Below are 22,472 nucleotides of genomic sequence, written 5' to 3'. Positions count from 1 at the left end.
CCTTCCTTCAGGTCTCGGGAGTCCCTCATCTCACCGGCACAGAAAGCAGAATGGCCGCGAGCTGTCAAAAGCTGCAGCATTCAGCTTTCTGTTCTGGAGAGATTTCTAACTGAGTCTGAGTAGAAGGACTCAAGTTAGAAGTCAGACTGTCAGTGCTTGACAGCTTCACAGAGCTGTCAAATGCTGATATTTCATCTGTCAAAAGCTCTTGACAGATGAAATGTCAGTCTGTGACGTCACCTGTAACCGGGTGTCCCTTAATCGGCCTGCTGAGCCCGCTGGGCGGGCTTAACAAGGTCAATCAAGGGAAAAATTGCGTGGGTTGGCCACAAATCGATGGAGGCGGGACTACAACCCAAAAAGTGAGAGTCCCGCCTCCATCACGTCCCCATTGACAAAATCCAGCCCTTGAGAGTCGACATCATGAGGAGCCAGTAGGATTGGGATCCTGGAAGGATGTAATCCATTGGATCAAGGACTTTCTACATCCAAGCCTAGGAGGTTTTATGGGATGCATGGAGAGAGTCTGATACAGATAAAGTGGTTGCCTTAGCTCAGTGGGTCTCTCTGTGTCTGTCTCTCTCTCTCTGCCTGTCTTTGAATCAGAAGGTCGTGGGTTCGAGTCCCACTCCAGAGACTTGAGCCCATAAAATAGACTCCTATTTCTTATGTTCTTATGAGAGGGGTAAGAAAAAGAAACCGATAGAACTATGGAGGTAGGGATAGCTCAGCAAGCTGAGCAAGAGTGAAATCTCTCCGTTAAAACCTTTGATTTTAATAGAGGACTTTCGCTGATACCACGACTTCTGGGAGAGCGTTGTTAGAAACTAGGGGTGCCTAAAAATGTATATGGCTTTTAAATGATAAGTTTGGTTTTCCTGGGATGCTTGCATTAGAATTTGAGACAGTCTTTTTAATCAAATATAATAGCAAAATACTGCGGATGCTGGAAATCTGAAATAACAACTGTGCTGCCTTCCTTTAGGAATTTATGTTAGTTTTCCAGTTAATTCAGGGGTTTGAGTAATTTGGGTCGATTTCCATTGTGTGCCGCCACCTAGTGGATATTTGGTAACTAGCAAGTGCAGTAAAGCGCAGTAAAGTGCAGTAAAGTGCAGTAAAGTAAACTACTGTATATCACAGACCTGCAGCCACACATGGTCTGGGAAGTTATATTCTTGTCACGCTCCAGCCTTGGACACTATTTGTCTGTAAGTACTTGAGAATGTTATAGATGATTAGTGTACACTATATTTTGCAGAAAATGTTTAGTTTGTAACTTTTCTCTGTAAGCAAACTTACACAGCTAGCCGTGAAGTGCTCGCTCTCTGTCTAGCTGGTTAACTAGTAGCTGTATTTTGATGCACTATGTACAGGGCTAATTTAAAGAGAATGCCTTTCAGTTTGCTAAATGTATATTCACAGTAAGCTGTGTTTCCACGTGTTTTGGTAAGTTACATGCCAAATGTACTGTGTTGCTCAGGCCTACCTAAATTTGTGTATGCATATCAGTTATGTGCTTGTATACTAATGTGTGCTTCCATTTCTGTATTGTATTTCAGTTTCACAATAAGAATCTTTCAGTAAAGTTTACAAGAAAAGTCAAGCCTTGTGATTTTTATGGGAAGATATCAAGTTGTTAGCTACCTGTCTAGCTCTGCATAGGAACGCGCTGCAAGGGCAGAATAACAACAGAAAATGCTGGAAATACTCAGCAGGCCAGGCAGCATCCGTGGAGAGAGAAACAGAGTTAACGTTTCAGGTCTGGGACCCTTCATCAGAACTGGAAAAAGCTGGAGATGGAACAGATATTAAGCAGGTGCAGAGACAGGGGAGGGGAGGACGGAATTGAAAGAATATCCTGTACTTTTGTAAGAGGCAGGAAAGATAAAATGTTGCAAATGGGAATGGCAAAAATCATACTGCATGAGAAATGGGGGCAGGGATAATTATCTGAAATTGTTGAACTCAATGTTGAGTCCGGCAACCTGTAAAGTGCCCAATCGAAAGATGAGGTGCTGTTCCTCGAGCTTACGTTGAGCTTCATTGGAACAATGTAATAGGCCGAGGACAGAGAGGTCAGAGTGGGAGTGAAGCGGTGAATTAAAGTGACAGGCGACCTGAAGCTCAGGGTCACCCTTACGGACTGAGTTAGATTAGGTGAAACATAAACAATCCACACGGGGGCCCATAGGATGGTCCTGCCAGGCTAGTTATCTGTTGTTTGTAAGTTAGGGTTTTGACTTTGTGACAGTATCTTTAATTTGGCCTGCGAAGGCCCAGCCTATGTTTCTTCCATTATTACTAATAACCATATTATAATCTCCACAGATAGAATTTGGAGTTTGTTTAGCAGAACTGCTTGTGAAGATAATCAAAAGCTAATTAGCAAAAGACATAGAATGAAAGGAATTTGAGGAGGATAAGGTATCCATCTTAGAATGGGCCATTTGCCAGGTGAAGGTGAGATAGCGACTGGTTAATGTGCGACAGCTCTGACTGGGGCCGTGATTAAGAGGGACATGTGGGCCGGGCCTTGTACTTGCTGGGAGAAAGGGGGAGAGAGTAAAAAGAGATAAGATGGATTCCAATGGAGGAACCTTCAAATTGTAAAAACAAGGATGAAGTAATGAGACCTTTTTGGGGAAGGCTTTCATCCAAACACCAAGACAAAGAACTTAAGCTGTCATTGGCTGATGAAGTTTTGGAGGAACCTCTATGGGTTAAATGGTCTTGTCAATAACTTGGCCTCAGGCCCACCCCTAAAAAGAGAGTAAAAAGTGACACCCCAAGGACTTGCACACAGACTGCGGAAGGGAGAACAGCTGGTCGACCGCTCTTTTAAGAGTGATCCCATGCTCACCATCGAAGGCCCGAGAGAGAGAGAGAAAGAGAGAGAGACCAGAAGGCAGAGAACTGGTGATCGGCTTTCAACAAACATCCACTATAAGCCCACCGACTCCCACAGCTACCTGGACAACACTTCCATTCTCCCAGTTTCTCCGTCTTCGCCGCGTCTGTTCTGACGATGCCACCTTCCATACCAGTGCTTCCGACATGTCTTCCTTTTTCCTCAACCGAGGATTCCCCTCTACCGTGGTTGACACGGCCCTCGACCGTGTCCGTTCTATTTCCCGCACTTCTGCTCTCACCCCTGCCCCTCCCTCCCAGAACCACGATAGGGTTCCCCTTGTCCTCACCTTTCACCCCACCAGCCTCCACATTCAACGGATCATCCTCCGCCATTTCCGCCACCTCCAACGTGATCCCATCACCAAACACATCTTCCCCTCACCTCCCCTTTCAGCATTCCGAAGGGACCGCTCCCTCCGCGACACCCTGGTCCACTCCTCAATCATCCCCAACAGCCCTTCTCCTTCGCCTGGCACCTTCCCGTGCAAGCGCAGGAAATGTAACACCTGCCCTTTTACCTCCTCCCCACTGTCCAGGGCCCCAAACACCCCTTCCAGGTGAAACAGCGATTTACTTGTACTTCTTGCAATCTAGTATACTGTATTCGCTGCTCACGATGGGGTCTCCTCTACATTGGGGAGACCAAACGTAGATTGGGCGACCGCTTTGCGGAACACCTCCGTTCAGTCTGTAAGGGTGACCCTGAGCTTCCGGTCGCCTGTCACTTTAATTCTCCGCTTCACTCCCGCTCTGATCTCTCTGTCCTCGGCCAATTACACTGTTCCAATGAAGCTCAACGTAAGCTCGAGGAACAGCACCTCATCTTTCGATTGGGCACTTTGCAGCCTGCCGGACTCAACATCGAGTTCAACAATTTCAGATAATTATCCCTGCCCCCATTTCTCATGCAGTATGATTTCTGCCATTCCTATTTGCAACATTTTATCTTTCCTGCCTCTTACAAAAGTACAGGATGTTCTTTCAATTCCTTCCTCCCCTCCTAACCCCCCCCCCGCCCCCCGTCTCTGCACCTGCTTAACATCTGTTACATCTCCAGCTTTTTCCAGTTCTGACGAAGGGTCCCAGACCTGAAACGGTAACTCTGTGTCTCTCTCCACGGATGCTGCCTGGCCTGCTGAGTATTTCCAGCATTTTCTGTTGTTATTTCAGATTTCCAGCATCCGCAGTATTTTGCTATTATAAACTGTTCACGCATGCCAGCCGTCTATCCGATCAGGTCCACTATCAGCTGCTTGTCACGGTCGTATGTTTTGGCTCTATTACTAGTGTGTTATATTCCATCCTAAACTCTGATTAAACACAATATACCCACCATATTGGTTTGCACTTGATCCTGTTTACCAGAGATACGTGAATCTCAACAGCGTTGGTTCCATAACTGGCTTTTGCTGCAAAGCCCATTGTGTGCAGCTTTGGGACATCTTGATGTGGGAGGGTACCACCGACTGCAAACAGTTCTGGTCTCCATTTTATAAAAAGGACATTACATAGGATGTACGGCACACAAACAGGCCATTCGGCCCAACCAGTCTGTACGGATAACCGTAGCTGTCGTAAAGACAGCGGGATTTGATTGACAGCTGGTTGACGGATGACATCATATCCGGGGGCGGGATCCGACGCCATCTTGGCCATGCTTGAGGTACTGTACTACGAGACACAGAGTCAGCACTGAATAAATGGCACTCCACTACAACTGCTTGGGAGACTCGTAATTACGTTATTAAAATAACATTACATGGTACCAGGATTTATAGAACTCACGATAAGGACATACTACAACAATGGAAGGAATAAAACCTCCGGCTAGCCTGCAACTAGAAGGAAATGTGAATGAAATTGGCGTGCCTTCAAGCAACACTTTCTTCTCTACCTCACAGCGATTGATGCTTCGACTAGCTCTGGAACACGTAACGTAGCTTTGTTGCTAACAGTGGCTGGCTCGCAGGCAATCGAGCTGTTTAATACATTTATGTTTGCAGCCAAAGATGATAAAAAATGATCTGGACAAGGTGATAGAACGGTTCGACGAATACTGCACTCCAAAAAAGAATGAAACGTATGAGAGATTCGTGTTTTGCTCCCGCGTGCAAAAGCAAGGAGAATCCTTTGATTTTTTTTGACGGACTTGAAAATAAAAGCACAAACATGCAACTTTAGGGACCTGAAGGAATCGATGATACGCGATCAAGTCGTTTTTGGAATACTCGACAAGAAGGTGAGGGAGAGAATGCTTAGAGACAATGACCTAAATTTGGATGCAGCAGTGAAAATATGTCATGCTAGTGAACTCTCAGCCATGCACACGCAAACTTTCGAAGGGAGCAGCACAGCAGCGGGCGGGCGCGCCCTGGGGCTGAAAAACCTGCCGGTGGATGTGGTACACAAACGGGACACAAGAGGGCCCACGGAGTTCAAGACGATGATGCCTTACGAATGCAGACGGTGTGGTAATAAACACATAGCCAGACAGTGTCCTGCTTATGGGAAGAACTGTGCAAAATGTAAAGGCAATGCCAAGATGTGTTTTTGGGAAGAGAAAACTGAAGGTAAAAAGACAGTGCATGCTATTGAGACTGAAGAGACAGGAGCAGAGACTTTGTTTGTTGGAATGGTGCAAAATGAGTCAAAACAGGGCAAAAATGCTAATGAAGTGCACTCTGTAGGACCAAAGACTGAAGTTTGGATAGCTCCCTTGCTGGTAAATGGCACCATTGTTCCCTTTAAGCTAGATACAGGTGCTAAGGCAAACCTCATAAGTTGGAGTGATGCACGGAATCTCAAAGTGCGACCTAAAATACTGAACAAGACAGTGTCTTTGAAGGCATACAATGGACAAAGCATTGAAACAAAAGGAATGTGTAGGCTGAATGTTAAGGTAAAAAATCACATTCACCCTTTGACCTTTGTTATAGCGCCTGAAGGACATGAGTCACTGTTGGGGGATAAGGCCTGTGTGGACTTGGGCTTGGTAAAACGAGTCTATACTATCAATGAACTGAACTGTGTGCTGAGTGCCCCCCAAGATAGTACAAATCTGACTCATGAGACTATAGCACATGAAAGGGGTAAAAATTATTAAGGGTAAATCCTTGGCCTAGAAATTCAGTGCCCTTAGCGCCGATTTTGCGGCGCTAGAGGGCCTAGCGCTGCAATTGGCGCCGGCGCCTAAATTGCCTGGGGCCCTTCCGCCGCGGTAGACCGGTAGCGCTGCGCCGGCACCGATGATGTCATCGGTGTGCGCAGCGTCCCGGTTGCCATGCCGACGGGCCCCAGCGCCGAAATTCAGTTGCGGCTGCCTCGCCCGTGGCAGCCGCAACTAAGACTCTGGCAACAGAGTCCAACATGTTTTTGCACCGGCGCATTAAAGGCCCCGCGGCGGCCGGCCGCTTTCCCGCCGGCCGCCTGGCCGCAGCTCCCTCCCCGGACTTCCCCCCCCGCCGGAACAGAAGCAAGCCCGGCACTTGTCCAAGGTGCCGGGCTCATTTTTAAAAAGATTTTCGCGGGCCGCGGCCGGGTGCAGGCAGCTCCTCCTTAAGGGAAGGAGGAGGCCTGCACTTCCCGAACCTGCCGCACTGCAGCGGGCGCCGCAGCGCCGGAATAGCGCTGAAATTCAGCGCGTTGCGCCAGTTTTCAGGCGCAAACAGCTCTCAGCAGCGCCGGCAGCCGTTTGGGCGCAGAACTATTGAATTTTGGGCCCGACCAGCGCGACTTAGCTCCGGCACTAACTTCCGGCGCTAAAGCCCTGGCTGCGCCAAAACTCAATTTCTAGGCCATAGTGTTTAAATCAGTGTGTTTAGAGAGGTTAGGGGTTAACCTTAAAGCCTGTGTGTTGGCTTTACAGAAAACAGTAGCTTGCCACTATGGCAGTTTGTTGCAATAGCATAAAAGGGAAGTAGTGAGTTGTGTTTTGAACTGTTATTTTATAATTAATTAGATGCCTGAGTTGTATCCAATCACTGGCTAGTACCTCAGTAGGTCAAGCCTCAATAACGGCAAAAAACTGGACTTTACTGCCCTGGTGGCCAGCTTCAGTTGAGGGAAAGCGGAACCGAGAGAATAGGTTCGTTAACAATGTACTAGTTATGGATAAGTTGTTTTGAAGGGACTGTGATTGGAGGACATTTGGGTTGCTATGGGTCTGGATTGGCCTAAAAAGTAAATGATGTAATAACTGCTAACCGATGTACTTTTAGTGTATAAAAAGAGCTGACGGCCATTGTATCACCAAGAAGGATATCACAAGATCGCGGGGTCTTTGACCTTCTCCCAGAACATTCTGATAATAAACTGTGTGCTGCTATTTTACGACAGACTTGTGTGAATCTATTTACACTCCAACAAATTGGCGTAGTCGGCAGGATGCTGCGGAACTGAAAGACCGCCCGTACCAGTGAACCTGGACGAGAAGTCAAATTTTGACCGTCCAGAAATTGAGTCATCTGGGAAGGCGGAGGGACAGTGCTGTAGCATCACGAATCAAGTGAAAGTCTGTAAGAGGTAGGAGAACACAGTTGTATGAGTGTGGATCGCATGCATTAAGGGAACACTGTGTAGTGATAAAGGTCGCAAAGGAATGAGTGATGGACTGATCGACGAGGACAAGGAGGGTGCCTGTCTCATACACCTAGCCTGAGCCAGAATTAAGAGTGCGATTGGGCCCCACGTGATGGCCAGGATCAAGTAGGCTGAGAGACTCCAAAGTACCCTGGGATCGTGAAGTCATTGACTATATATATGTTTAGTTGTGATTAATTAACCGCTTAACGTCTTTTAAGATATCAAGGTCTAGACCGCGTAGAAGGACTCAACCTAAAGGAGTTGCAAGTAGCAAGTACCTCTGACAACTCGGGTTGCAAGCACGGTCTCACTCTGCGGGAGTAAGTAAGGGACGTACCTCTGACAGCTCGGGCTGCAAGTACGATCTCGCTCTGCGAGAGTAAGTAAGGGACGTGCCGCTGACAACGATTGGGAAGGTTGTGAGTTAAAGTACAGATGGTGTCGGGAAAAGAGATAGAATGGGGACCCCCAGGGGCCCTGAGTAGATTCTATGCCGACGACCGGAAAGGTCTAGTCGATAAGATGAGGAAGGAGGGGTGGGACCCGCTCCAGAATCCGAAGGCAGAGAGAATGGTGGGAAGGTCAAAAACAGAAAAAGACGAAAAAGGCAGGGGTGATACTAGTAAACCAATTAGTCACACTGATTAACAAAGTGCAGTGACTCCACACTAGGCTTGTAAGTAAAAGTGAAAGGATCCTTGAATTAGAACAAGAGGTAGAGTTTTTAAGAACGGGAAAAACAGTTATTGACGGATATCGAATGGATAAATCCGAGTATTGGAATTAGCGGGACGACTACTACCCGTACAATTTTATGTATGCCCAAATAGTGAGGGAACGATTTTAGGAATAGATTTATTAAAGGAATTTAATTTGTTGGTAGATTCGAGACGAGGAAAATTAACATGGGTGCAGGAAAATGGAGGTAAGGCAAATTGAAATGTGCAGATGTATTTCAGGGTTTCGGAGCACTGCCCTTTACATACTCCATCAAACTGAGAGAGGATGCACAACCTGTGATTCACGCACCCAGGGGAGTTCCAGTGGCTCTCCGTGAAAAACTGAGGAAAGAGCTAGACCGCATGGAGGGACTAGCTGTCATAAAGAAGATTGAGGAACCGACTGACTGGGTAAATTCCATGGTCTGCGTCAATTCAAAGAAAACTGATAAATTGCGTGTCTGCATGGATCCCAAGGACCTTAACGCCAATATCAAAAGAGAGCACTACCAAATTCCAAAGAGAGAGGAAATAGTCAGCGAAATGACAGAAGCGAAAGTCTTCTCCAAGATGGACGCCTCGCATGGTTTCTGGCAGTTGAAACTTGATGAAGAAAGTGCTAAGCTGTGCACTTTTAACACCCCGTTTGGTCGATACTCCTACCAGCGTCTGCCCTTTGGTATTAGCTCCGCCCCAGAAATCTTTCACAGAGCAATGGAGCAAATCATCAAGGGCCTGGAGGGAGTGCGGGTGTACGTGGATGATCTGGTAGTATGGGGCTCCACTCAGGGGGAGCACGACACCAGACTGGAGAAAACACTTCAGAGAATACAGCAGTATGGACTCAAACTAAATAAAGACAAATGTCAGTTCAGTGTCAATGAAATCACATTCCTCGGAGACAAGATCTCTACAGAGGGGATTCAGCCAGACAAGTCAAAGGTAAAGGCTATACATGACATGGAGAAACCAAAGGACAAGAAAGGGGTTCAGCGGGCCCTTGGCATGGTTAACTACCTAGGAAAATTCATTCCAAATCTAGCAGTGAAAACTGTTCATCTGAGAAAACTGCTGCACCAAGAGACAGAGTTCCAATGGGGACATGAACATGAGAGAGAATGGAAGGGGCTGCTACACATTCTAGCAAGTGAACCCCTACTGAAGTTCTTCTGCCCTAAAAAGAGGACAAAAGTGTCCACAGATGCCTCTACGAATGGATATGGGGCTGTCCTTCTACAGGAAGATGAAGGAGAATGGTGACCAGTGGCGTATGCGTCACGCTCCATGACGGCTACAGAGTGCCAGTACGCGCAAATCGAGAAGGAGTGCCTTGGCTTGGCATTTGGGTGTGAAAAATTTCATACCTACATCTATGGACTTCCCAAGGTTATCCTAGAAACGGACCATAAGCCACTGCTAGGGATCGCAAAGAAGAATCTGTGTGACATGTCACCACGGATACAACGCCTAATGATGAGACTTCAACGTTACGATTTTGAGCTAACGTATGTGCCAGGGACACAAATGTTCATTGCAGACACACTATCCAGGGCTGCGCCTTACGCCACACAGAACAGTGAATCAGAAGAGGATGTGGCTCTTCATGTGGATATGGTCTACGCGGCATTGCCCGCCACACAGGAATAACTATCAGTGATAGTCACAGAGACATCAAAGGACCCAGTCCTGAGTAAAGTAATGAGAAATCTTCAAGAGGGCTGGAAGAAAGGGTCATGTAAACATTCAGTCTGAGCTCTCTGTGGTCAATGGACTACTGCTTAAGTGTGACAGGATAGTAGTGCCCATCTCTATGCGACGAGAAATGCTCAACAGGATACATGAAGGGCACCTGGGTGCAGAAAAGTCAAAAAGGAGAGCACGTGAGGCACTCTACTGGCCAAACATGAACTCTGATATTGACCAGTTGATCAGCGAGTGTGCTACATGTCAGGAGTATCACTACAAGCAAACAAAAGAGCCCCTCATTACCACAGAGCTCCCATCACAACCTTGGGGAAAGGTCAGAACTGATATATTTCACTATGAAGGAAAAGACTATTTGTTAGTTATTGATTAATATTCCAATTATCCGGAGATGGCTCTCTTGTCCAGTACCACATCAAGAGCTGTGATAACTCACCTGAAGTCAATCTTTGCCAGCCAGGGCATCCCTCTAACCCTGGTCTCTGATAATGGCCCTCCCTATGCCAGTCATGAGTTTCAGTCATTTGCTTCAGAGTATGAGTTTAATCATGTAACCTCCAGTCCGCTCTATCCTCAGGCTAATGGAAAAGCGGAGAAGGGGGTACAGATTGTGAAAAGACTATTAAAGAAAGCAGCAAACAGCAACACTGACCCATATCTGGCCCTGATGTCGTACAGGGCGGGCCCGCTAGCAAGTGGCAAGTCTCCAGCTGAGCTCTTACTGGGTCGGAAAATCCGTACACGACTTCCCAGTTATGTCACACCTGACCACAGAGATGAGGTGTGGGCAGACAAGGCTCGGAAACTACAACAGAAACAAAAAACACTTCATGACCACACAGCCACTACACTAGTGCCTGTACAGGAGAAGGATATAGTTCGCATTGAAGGGCCTGAGTCATGGCCTAAAAGAGCCACTGTTCTACAACAGGTCGCCCCCAGGTCATACAGTGTCATGACAGAGAACGGCAATGTGTTTCGCAGAAACAGGAGGCACCTACTGAAAATCACAGAGACCTTTCAGCCTCAGGAGGACAGAGAGGATGATGAGATGAGGGAAATGCCACAAAGAGACGAGATGAGGGAAATGCCACAAAGTGACGAAGGACACAGTAGTGATAATGTGACAAGGGACCTGTGTGGTACAGACATGAACTTAAGGGATACAACTGGGGTGGTTCAGCAAACACCTGTTCAGCCACGCAGGTCACAGCGGACCAGAAAGCCTATAGTTAAACTTGACCTGTAGACAGGGATTGATAAGACTGTAAACAGTTAATGGACTCCTGGGTGTGGGTAAGGTTTATACATACCTGCAATTAGTTCAATGGTGTAGTTACACTGACTGTTTCTATATGATGTTAACAAGTGTTCTATGTGTTATGTTCTGTTGTTACTGTGTTATGTCTTCATTGAAGGGGGAAGATGTACGGATAACCGTAGCTGTCGTAAAGACAGCGGGATTTGATTGACAGCTGGTTGACGGCTGACGTCATATCCGGGGGCGGGATCCGACGCCATCTTGGCCATGCTTGAGGTACTGTACTACGAGACACAGAGTCAGCACTGAATAAATGGCACTCCACTACAACTGCTTGGGAGACTCGTAATTACGTTATTAAAATAACATTACACAGTCCGTGCTGGCGTTTATGCTCCACTCGAACCTCCTCCCGTCTTTCCTCATCTAACTCTATCAGCGTAACCCTCTATTCCCTTCTCCCTCATAAGAACATAAGAATTAGGAGCAGGAGTCGGCCATTTGGCCCGTCGAGCCTGCTCCGCCATTCAATAAGATCATGGCTGACCTTCTACCTCATCTCCACTTTCCTGCACTATCCCCATATCCCTTGATTCCCTTAATATTCAAAAATCTATCGATCTCAGCCTTGAATATACTCAACGACTGTGCCTCCACAGCCCTCTGGGGTAGAGAATTCCAAAGATTCACCACCCTCCGAGTGAAGAAATTCCTCCTCATCTCAGTCCTGAATGGCCTACCCCTCATATGCTTGTCTAGCCTCCCCTCTTAAATGCTTCTATAATATTCACCTCAACCACTCCCTGTGGCAGCGAGTTCCACATTCTCACCACTCTCTGGGTAAAGAAGTTTCTTCTGAATTCCCTATTGGATTTCTTGGTGACTATCTTATATTGATGGCCTCTAGTTATGCTCTTCCCCACAAGTGGAAACATTCTCTCTGTATCCACTCTATCAAAACCTTTCATAATTTTGAAGACCTCTATTAGGTCACCCCTCGGCCTTCTTTTTTCAAGAGAAAAGAGACCCAGCCTGTTCATCCTTTCCTGATAGGTATACCCTCGCATTTCTGGTTATCATCCTTGTAAATCTCTGCACCCTCTCCAGTGCCTCTATATCCTTTTTATAATATGGCGACCAGAACTGTACGCAGTACTCCAAGTGTGGTCTAACCAAGGTTCGATACAGGTTTAGCATAACTTCCCTACTTTTCAATTCTATCCCTCTAGAAATTAACCCTAGTGTTTGGTTTGCTTTTTTTATGGCCTTGCTAACCTGTGTCGCAACTTTTAGTGATTTCTGTATTTGTACTCCGAGATCCCTTTGTTCCTCTACCCCACCTAGACTCGCACCCTCCAAGTGATAAGTGACCTCCCTATTCTTCCTAGCAAAATATAACACCTCCCATTTATCTGTGTTAATCTTCATTTGCCAATTATTTGCCCATTCTGCAAGTTTATTAATGTCCTCCTGTAATTTGTTGCAGTCCTCCTCAGTATTGACTATCCCCCCAATTTGGTGTCACCCATAAATTTAGAAATTGTGTTTTTGATTCCAAAGTCTAAATCGTTAATATAAATTGTGAACAACAGTGGTCCCAGCACTGATCCTTGTGGAACACCACTACCCACCTTCTGCCACAGTGAATAGCCACCCTTTACTCCCACTCTCTGCTTTCTGTCCTGAAGCCAGCCAGCAATCCATTCTACTACTTGACCCCTGACTCTGCATTCTCTGACCTTGTTCATCAGTCTATTATGGGATAACTTATCAAAGACTTTTTGAAAATCTAGATAAATTACATCTACTGCATTACCCTTGTCTACTCTCTCTGTTACCTCTTCAAAAAATTCAGTAAGTTTGGTCAAGCAAGACTTTCCCTTTTAAAATCCATGCTGACTATTCATTATTATATTTTTGGTTGCTAGATGTTCTTCTATTCTCTCCTTTAGTAGGGATTCCATTATTTTTCCTACCACCGATGTTAAGCTGACTGGTCTATAATTCCCTGGACATGTTCTATCTCCCTTAAGTATCGGTATTACGTTAGCTATCCACCAGTCCTCTGGCACTACACCCTTTTCTAATGAATTATTAAATATGTGTAGTAATGCCTCTGCTATCTCTTCCCTAGATTCTTTTAAAATGCGTGGATGCAATCCATCCGGACCAGGGGTTTTATCCTCTTTGAATTTGATTAGTTTATTTAATATATCCTCTCTTTTTATTTTAAATGCACTTATCTCATTACTAATCTCATCATCCAGTATCATGTCCACCTATTCTATCTCCCTGGTAAATACTGAAGCAAAATAATTATTTAATATTTCTGCCATCTCTCTATCATTACCTGTGGTATTATCCTGTCTATCCCTTAATGGCCCTATTCCCATCCCAACCTTCCTATTTTATTGATGTGCCTATAAAATATTTTACTATTTTGTATTATGTTCCTTGATAATTTAATTTCATAGTTTCTGTTTGCCTCTTTAATTGTTTTTTTTACTTCTCTCTTAATCTTTTCGTATTCTCCCTTATCATGCACTCCCCTGCTGTCTATGTACTTAATGTATGCCTCTTGCCTTACCCTCAATTGTTCCCTTATCGCTTTATTCATCCATGGAGCCTCATTAGTGTTTAGTTTGTTCTTTCCTTTTAGTGGAATATATTTTTCCTGCACTCTGTTGAACACCGTTTGAAATGTTTCCCATTGCTGTTCTACATCGTTGTTTGCTAATATTTTTGCCCATTTCCCCCCCAAGTTCTATTCTCAGTCCCTCAAAATCAGCTTTTCTCCAATCTGTTACCCTGGTTTTCGTCATACTTATGTCCTTCTCAATTATCATCTTAAAGCGTATTATATTATGGTCACTATTGCCTATATGTTCCCCTACTTTTACTTCTCTTATCTGCTCTGGTTCATTCCCCATTACTAGATCCAATAGTGAATCTTCCCTTGTTGGGTTTTTTACATATTGGGTTAGAAAGGAGTCCTGTACACATTGTAGGAACCCCATTCCCTTATCCCCTTTACCTACCTGTTCTGTCCAATTAATATCAGGGTAGTTGAAATCCCCCCATTATTGTATGTTTTTTACTCATTTTCCTAATTTGTCTGCATATCTTTTCCGCCACCTCCCTTCCACTATTAGGTGGTCTGTAGACTACCCCTACTAGTGTGATTGATCCTTTATTATTTTTTCTCCATTCCATATGGATTCTAGTTTTGTCTTGCTGATATCTGCGTCACTTTTTTCGACTGCCATTATGTTATCCCTAATAAGTATAGCTACTCCACCTCCCCTTTTTCCCTCCCTGTCTTTTCTAAATATGTTATACGCTGCACTGTTTAATTCCCAGTCCTGATTTTTCTGTAGCCATGTCTCAGTAATCCCTGCAATTTCTGGTTCCTCGCAACGCATGATTGCCTCCAGCTCCCCTGTTTTATTACGGACACTGTGTGGATTGCTGTACAGACAGGTTAACTCATTTTTAATAGGATTTCCTCTCACTAGGTTTAATCATCTTTTTAGACTCCTGTTCCATAACTCTATTTATTCCCTTGCCATCAATGTCCTCCCTTACTTTATTCTTTCTCCGGAGGCACTGGAGAAGGTGCAAAACAGAACTGTGAGAGGTTCTACCTATCAGGAAAGATTAAACAAGCTGGGGCTCTTTTCTCTAGAAAAGACTGAGGGGTGACCTGATCGAGGTCTTTAAGTTTATGAAAGGGTTCAATAGGGTAGACGTAGAGAAGATGTTTCCACTTGTGGGGGAGACCAGCACGAGGGGCCGTCAATATAAGATAGTCACTAATAAATCCAATTGGGAATTCAGGAGAAACTTCTTTACCCAGAATGTGGTGAGAATGTGGAACTCGCTACCACAGGGAGTGGTTGAGGCAAATAGTAAAGATGCGTGTAAGGGGAAGCTGGATAAACACACGAGGGAGAAAGGAATAGAAGGATATGGTGATGGGGTGAGATGAAGAGGGGTGGGAGGAGGCTGGTGTGGAGCATAAACACTGGCACGGAGCAGAGGGGCCGAATGCCCTCTTTCTCTGCTGTACATTCTGTGTACCAAAAGTGGGTAAAGGGCTATGCTATGTAGATGCCTATGGATTATTGCAGCCAGGAACAGTATAAGTGCAGTAAAATGATACAAATAGTTTCTGAGTTGGAGAAGAAAGGATCAAACTGGATGGAATGTGTGTAACTTCCCAATCACTGAAATCTCGATGATTGGCTTTGAGTATGTTCGGAGTTACTACACGCCCAGTGCCAGTACTGAGGGAGCGCCGCACTGTCGGAGGGGTGGTACTGAGGGAGCGCCGCACTGTTGGAGGGGCAGTACTGAGGGAGCGCCGCACTGTCGGAGGGGCAGTACTGAGGGAGCGCCGCACTGTCGGAGGGGCAGTACTGAGGGAGCGCTGCACTGTCGGAGGGGTGGTACTGAGGGAGCGCCGCACTGTCAGAGGGGCAGTACTGAGGGAGGGCCGCACCGTCGGAGGGGCAGTACTGAGGGAGCGCCGCACTGTCGGAGGGGCAGTACTGAGGGATGGTACTGAGGGAGCGCCGCACTGTCGGAGGGGCGGTACTGAGGAAGCACCGCACTGTCGGAGGGGTGGTACTGAGGGAGCGCCGCACTGTCGGAGGGGCAGTACTGAGGGAGCGCCGCACTGTCGGAGGGGTGGTACTGAGGGAGCACTGCACTGTTGGAGGGGTGGTACTGAGGGAGCGCTGCACTGTCGGAGGGGCAGTACTGAGGGAGCGCTGCATTGTCGCAGGAGGCGGTACTGAGGGAGCGCTGCACTGTCGGAGGGGCAGTACTGAGGGAGCGCCGCACTGTCGGAGGGGCAATGCTGAGGGAGCGCTGCATTGTCGCAGGAGATAGTACTGAGGGAGCGCCGCACTGTCGGAGGGGGCAGTACTCAGGGAGCGCCGCACTATTGGAGGTTCAGTACTGAGGGAGCGCCGCACTGTTGGAGGGGCAGTACTGAGGGAGCGCTGCACTGTCGGAGGGGCGGTACTGAGGGAGCGCTGCACTGTCGGAGGGGCAGTACTGAGGGAGCGCTGCATTGTCGCAGGAGGCAGTACTGAGGGAGCGCTGCACTGTCGGAGGGGCAGTACTGAGGGAGCGCCGCACTGTCGGAGGGGCAGTGCTGAGGGAGCGCTGCATTGTCACAGGAGGTAGTACTGAGGGAGCGCCGCACTGTCGGAGGGGGCAGTACTCAGGGAGCGCCGCACTATTGGAGGTTCAGTACTGAGGGAGCGCCGCACTGTCGGAGGGGCAGTACTGAGGGAGCGCTGCACTGTCGGAGGGGCGGTACTGAGGGAGCGCTGCACTGTCGGAGGGGCAGTACTGAGGGAGCGCCGCACTGTCGGAGGGGCAGTGCTGAGGGAGCGCTGCATTGTCACAGGAGGTAGTACTGAGGGAGCGCCGCACTGTCGGAGGGGGCAGTACTCAGGGAGCGCCGCACTATTGGAGGTTCAGTACTGAGGGAGCGCTGCACTGTCGGAGGGGCAGTACTGAGGGAGCGCTGCACTGTCGGAGGGGCAGTACTGAGGGAGCGCCGCACTGTCGGAGGGGCAGTACTGAGGGAGCGCTGCACTGTCGGAGGGGGCAGTACTGAGGGAGCGCCGCACTGTCAGAGGGGCAGTACTGAGGGAGTGCCGCACTGTCGGAGGGGCAGTACTGAGGGAGCACCGCACTGTCGGAGGGGCAGTACTGAGGGAGCGCTGCACTGTCAGAGGGGGCAGTACTGAGGGAGTGCCGCACTGTCGGAGGGGCAGTAATGAGGGAGCGCTGCACTGTCGGAGGGGCAGTACTGAGGGAGCGCCGCACTGTCGGAGGGGCAGTACTGAGGGAGCACCGCACTGTCGGAGGGGTGGTACTGAGGGAGCGCCGCACTGTCGGAGGGGCGGTACTGAGGAAGCACCGCACTGTCGGAGGGGTGGTTCTGAGGGAGTGCCGCACTGTCGGAGGGGCAGTACTGAGGGAGCGCCGCACTGTCGGAGGGGTGGTACTGAGGGAGCACCGCACTGTTGGAGGGGTGGTACTGAGGGAGCGCTGCACTGTCGGAGGGGCAGTACTGAGGGAGCGCTGCATTGTCGCAGGAGGCGGTACTGAGGGAGCGCTGCACTGTCGGAGGGGCAGTACTGAGGGAGCGCCGCACTGTCGGAGGGGCAATGCTGAGGGAGCGCTGCATTGTCGCAGGAGATAGTACTGAGGGAGCGCCGCACTGTCGGAGGGGGCAGTACTCAGGGAGCGCCGCACTATTGGAGGTTCAGTACTGAGGGAGCGCCGCACTGTTGGAGGGGCAGTACTGAGGGAGCGCTGCACTGTCGGAGGGGCGGTACTGAGGGAGCGCTGCACTGTCGGAGGGGCAGTACTGAGGGAGCGCTGCATTGTCGCAGGAGGCAGTACTGAGGGAGCGCTGCACTGTCGGAGGGGCAGTACTGAGGGAGCGCCGCACTGTCGGAGGGGCAGTGCTGAGGGAGCGCTGCATTGTCACAGGAGGTAGTACTGAGGGAGCGCCGCACTGTCGGAGGGGGCAGTACTCAGGGAGCGCCGCACTATTGGAGGTTCAGTACTGAGGGAGCGCCGCACTGTCGGAGGGGCAGTACTGAGGGAGCGCTGCACTGTCGGAGGGGCGGTACTGAGGGAGCGCTGCACTGTCGGAGGGGCAGTACTGAGGGAGCGCCGCACTGTCGGAGGGGCAGTGCTGAGGGAGCGCTGCATTGTCACAGGAGGTAGTACTGAGGGAGCGCCGCACTGTCGGAGGGGGCAGTACTCAGGGAGCGCCGCACTATTGGAGGTTCAGTACTGAGGGAGCGCTGCACTGTCGGAGGGGCAGTACTGAGGGAGCGCTGCACTGTCGGAGGGGCAGTACTGAGGGAGCGCCGCACTGTCGGAGGGGCAGTACTGAGGGAGCGCTGCACTGTCGGAGGGGGCAGTACTGAGGGAGCGCCGCACTGTCAGAGGGGCAGTACTGAGGGAGTGCCGCACTGTCGGAGGGGCAGTACTGAGGGAGCACCGCACTGTCGGAGGGGCAGTACTGAGGGAGCGCTGCACTGTCGGAGGGGGCAGTACTGAGGGAGTGCCGCACTGTCGGAGGGGCAGTAATGAGGGAGCGCTGCACTGTCGGAGGGGCAGTACTGAGGGAGCGCCGCACTGTCGGAGGGGCAGTACTGAGGGAGCACCGCACTGTCGGAGGGGTGGTACTGAGGGAGCGCCGCACTGTCGGAGGGGCGGTACTGAGGAAGCACCGCACTGTCGGAGGGGTGGTTCTGAGGGAGCGCCGCACTGTCGGAGGGGCAGTACTGAGGGAGCGCCGCACTGTCGGAGGGGTGGTACTGAGGGAGCACCGCACTGTTGGAGGGGTGGTACTGAGGGAGCGCTGCACTGTCGGAGGGGCAGTACTGAGGGAGCGCTGCATTGTCGCAGGAGGCGGTACTGAGGGAGCGCTGCACTGTCGGAGGGGCAGTACTGAGGGAGCGCCGCACTGTCGGAGGGGCAATGCTGAGGGAGCGCTGCATTGTCGCAGGAGATAGTACTGAGGGAGCGCCGCACTGTCGGAGGGGGCAGTACTCAGGGAGCGCCGCACTATTGGAGGTTCAGTACTGAGGGAGCGCCGCACTGTCGGAGGGGCAGTACTCAGGGAGCGCTGCACTGTCGGAGGGGCGGTACTGATGGAGCGCTGCACTGTCGGAGGGGCAGTACTGAGGGAGCGCTGCATTGTCGCAGGAGGCAGTACTGAGGGAGCGCTGCACTGTCGGAGGGGCAGTACTGAGGGAGCGCCGCACTGTCGGAGGGGCAGTGCTGAGGGAGCGCTGCATTGTCACAGGAGGTAGTACTGAGGGAGCGCCGCACTGTCGGAGGGGGCAGTACTCAGGGAGCGCCGCACTATTGGAGGTTCAGTACTGAGGGAGCGCCGCACTGTCGGAGGGGCAGTACTGAGGGAGCGCTGCACTGTCGGAGGGGCGGTACTGAGGGAGCGCTGCACTGTCGGAGGGGCAGTACTGAGGGAGCGCCGCACTGTCGGAGGGGCAGTGCTGAGGGAGCGCTGCATTGTCACAGGAGGGAGTACTGAGGGAGCGCCGCACTGTCGGAGGGGGCAGTACTCAGGGAGCGCCGCACTATTGGAGGTTCAGTACTGAGGGAGCGCTGCACTGTCGGAGGGGCAGTACTGAGGGAGCGCTGCACTGTCGGAGGGGCAGTACTGAGGGAGCGCCGCACTGTCGGAGGGGCAGTACTGAGGGAGCGCTGCACTGTCGGAGGGGGCAGTACTGAGGGAGCGCCGCACTGTCAGAGGGGCAGTACTGAGGGAGTGCCGCACTGTCGGAGGGGCAGTACTGAGGGAGCACCGCACTGTCGGAGGGGCAGTACTGAGGGAGCGCTGCACTGTCGGAGGGGGCAGTACTGAGGGAGTGCCGCACTGCCGGAGGGGCAGTACTGAGGGAGCACCGCACTGTCGGAGGGGCAGTAATGAGGGAGCGCTGCACTGTCACAGGGGGCAGTACTGAGGGAGCGCCGCACTGTCGGAGGGGGCAGTACTGAGGGAGCGCCGCACTGTTGGAGGGTTAATACTGAGGGAGCGCCGCACTGTCGGAGGGGGCAGTACTGAGGGAGCGCTGCACTGTTGGAGGGGGCAGTACTGAGGGAGCACCGCACTGTCAGAGGGGCAGTAATGAGGGAGCGCCGTACTGTCGGAGGGGCGGTACTGAGGGAGCGCCGCACTGTCGGAGGGGCGGTACTGAGGGATCGCTGCACTGTTGGAGGGGCGGTACTGAGGGAACGCCGCACTGTCGGAGGGGCAATACTGTGTGTGTGTGTGAGTGAGTGTGTAAATATTGGTGTATATGTATGTATATATACATATAAAACTTACAGCACAGAAACAGGCCGTTCGGCTCCACTGCTCCGTGCCGATGTTACAGCCAATTAAGTACTTTTTTTGAAGTGTGGTCACTGTTGTAATAGAAACATAGAAGATAGGAGCAGGAGTCGGCCATTCGGCCCCTCGAGCCTGCTCCGCCATTCAATGCGATCATGGCTGATCATCCAAATTCAGTACCCTGTCCCTGCCTTCTCCCCATACCCCTTGATCCCTTTAGCCTTAAGAAATATATCTAACTCCTTCTTGAATATATTTAATGAATTGGCCTCCACTGCCTTTTGTGGTAGAGAATTCCACAGCTTCACCACTCTCTGGGTGAAGAAATTCCTCCTCATCTCAGTCCTAAATGGCCTACCCCTTATCCTTAGACTGTGACCCCTGGTTCTGGACTCCCAGGCCTTCGGTAACATCCTTCCTTCATCTAATCTGTCTAGTCCTGTTAGAATTTTATAAGTTTCAATGTGATCCCCTCTCATTCTTCTAAACTCCAGTGAGTACAAGCCTAATTGACCCAATCTCTCTTCATACGTCATTCCTGCCATCCCAGGTATCAGCCTGGTGAATCTTCGCTGCACTCCCTCCATGGCAAAAACATCCTTCCTCAGATAAGGCGACCAAAACTGCACCCAATACTCAAGGTGTGGTCTCACCAAGGCCCTGTACAACTGCAGCAAGACATCCTTGCTCCTGTACTCGAATCCTCTCGCTATGAAGGCCAACATACCATTTGCCTTCTTAACCGCCTGCTGCACCTGCATGCTTACCTTCAGCAACTGGTGCACAAGGACACCCAGATCTCGTTGCACTTCCCCTTCTCCCAATCTATTGCCATTCAGATAATAATCTGCCTTCCTGTTTTTGCCACCAAAGTGGATAACCTCGCATTTATCCACATTATACTGCATCTGCCATGCATCTGCCCAATCACCCAACCTGTCCAAATCATACTGGAGTTTCTCTGCATCCTCCTCACAGCACACACGCCTACCCAGCTTTGTGTCATCTGCAAACTTGGAGATATTACATCTAGTTCCCTCGTCTAGATTATTAATATATATTGTGAATAGCTGGGGTCCTAGCACCGACCCCTGCGGTACCCCACTAGTCACTGCCTGCCACTCGTTTATTCCAACTCTTTGCTTCCTGTCTGCCAACCAGTTCTCTATCCAGGTCAATACCTTACCCCCAATCCCATGTGCCTTAACTTTGCACGCTAGTCTCTTATGCGGGACCTTATCGAAAGTCTTCTGAAAGTCCAAATACACCACATTCACTGGTTCTCCCTTATCTATTCTACCAGTTACATCCTCAAAAAATTCCAGTAGATTAGTCAAGCATGATTTACCTTTTGTAAATCCATGTTGACTTTGTCCGATCTGGTCACTGTTTTCCAAGTGCTCTGCTATTACATCTTTTATAATGGACTCTAGCATTTTCCCCACTACCGAAGTGTATAATTCCCCGTTTTTTCTCTACCACCTTTTTTAAATAGTGGGGTAACATTAACTACCCTCCAATCCATGGGAACTGTTCCAGAGTCTATAGAACTTTGGAAGATGACCAGCAATGCACCTACTATTTCTAGGGCCACTTCCTTAAGTACCCTAGGATGTAGATTATCAGGCCCTGGGTATTTATCGGCCTTCAATGCCATCAATTTCCCTAACACCATTTCCCTACAAATACTGATTTCATTCAATTCCTCCCTCTCATTAGACCCTATGTTCCCCAACATCTCTGGGAGGTTATTTGTGTCCTCCTTTGTGAAGACAGAACCAAAGTATGTATTTAATTGGTCCGCCATTTCTTTGTTCCCCATTATAAATTCCCATTATAAATTCCCCTGAATCTGAATGCTTGACTTCACCAATCTTTTTCTCTTCACATATCTATAGAAGCTTTTATAGTCAGTTTTTATGTTCCCTGCAAGCTTACTCTCATATTCTATTTTCCCCCTCTTAATTAATCCCTTTGTCCTCCTTTGCTGAATCCTAAATTGCTCCCAATCCTCAGGTTTGCTGCTTTTTCTGGCCAATTTATATGCCCTCTCCTTGGATCTTATGCTATCCCTAATTTCCCTTGTTAGCCACGGTTGAGTCACCTTTTTTGTTTTATTTTTATGCCAAACAGGGATGAACAAATTCTGTAGTTCATCCATGCGATCTTTAAATGTTTGCCATTGCCTATCCACCGTCAACCCTTTAAGTAACGTTCCCCAATCCATCCTAGCCAACTCGTGCCTCATACCATCGTAGTTTCCTTTATTTAAATCCAGAACCCTAGTCTCTGAGTCAACTACTTCACTCTCCATCTTAATGAAGAATTCTATCATATTATGATCGCTCTTCCCCAAGGGTCTCGCACAACAACATTGCTAATTAATCCTTTCTCATTA

Source organism: Somniosus microcephalus, unplaced genomic scaffold (assembly GCF_052327205.1).
Source record: "Somniosus microcephalus isolate GS21.2 unplaced genomic scaffold, FLI_Smic_1.0 unresolved_chr7, whole genome shotgun sequence".
Taxonomy (NCBI): domain Eukaryota; kingdom Metazoa; phylum Chordata; class Chondrichthyes; order Squaliformes; family Somniosidae; genus Somniosus; species Somniosus microcephalus.
The sequence above is the reverse complement of the archived record's forward strand: the minus strand, read 5'-3'. Positions refer to the sequence as shown.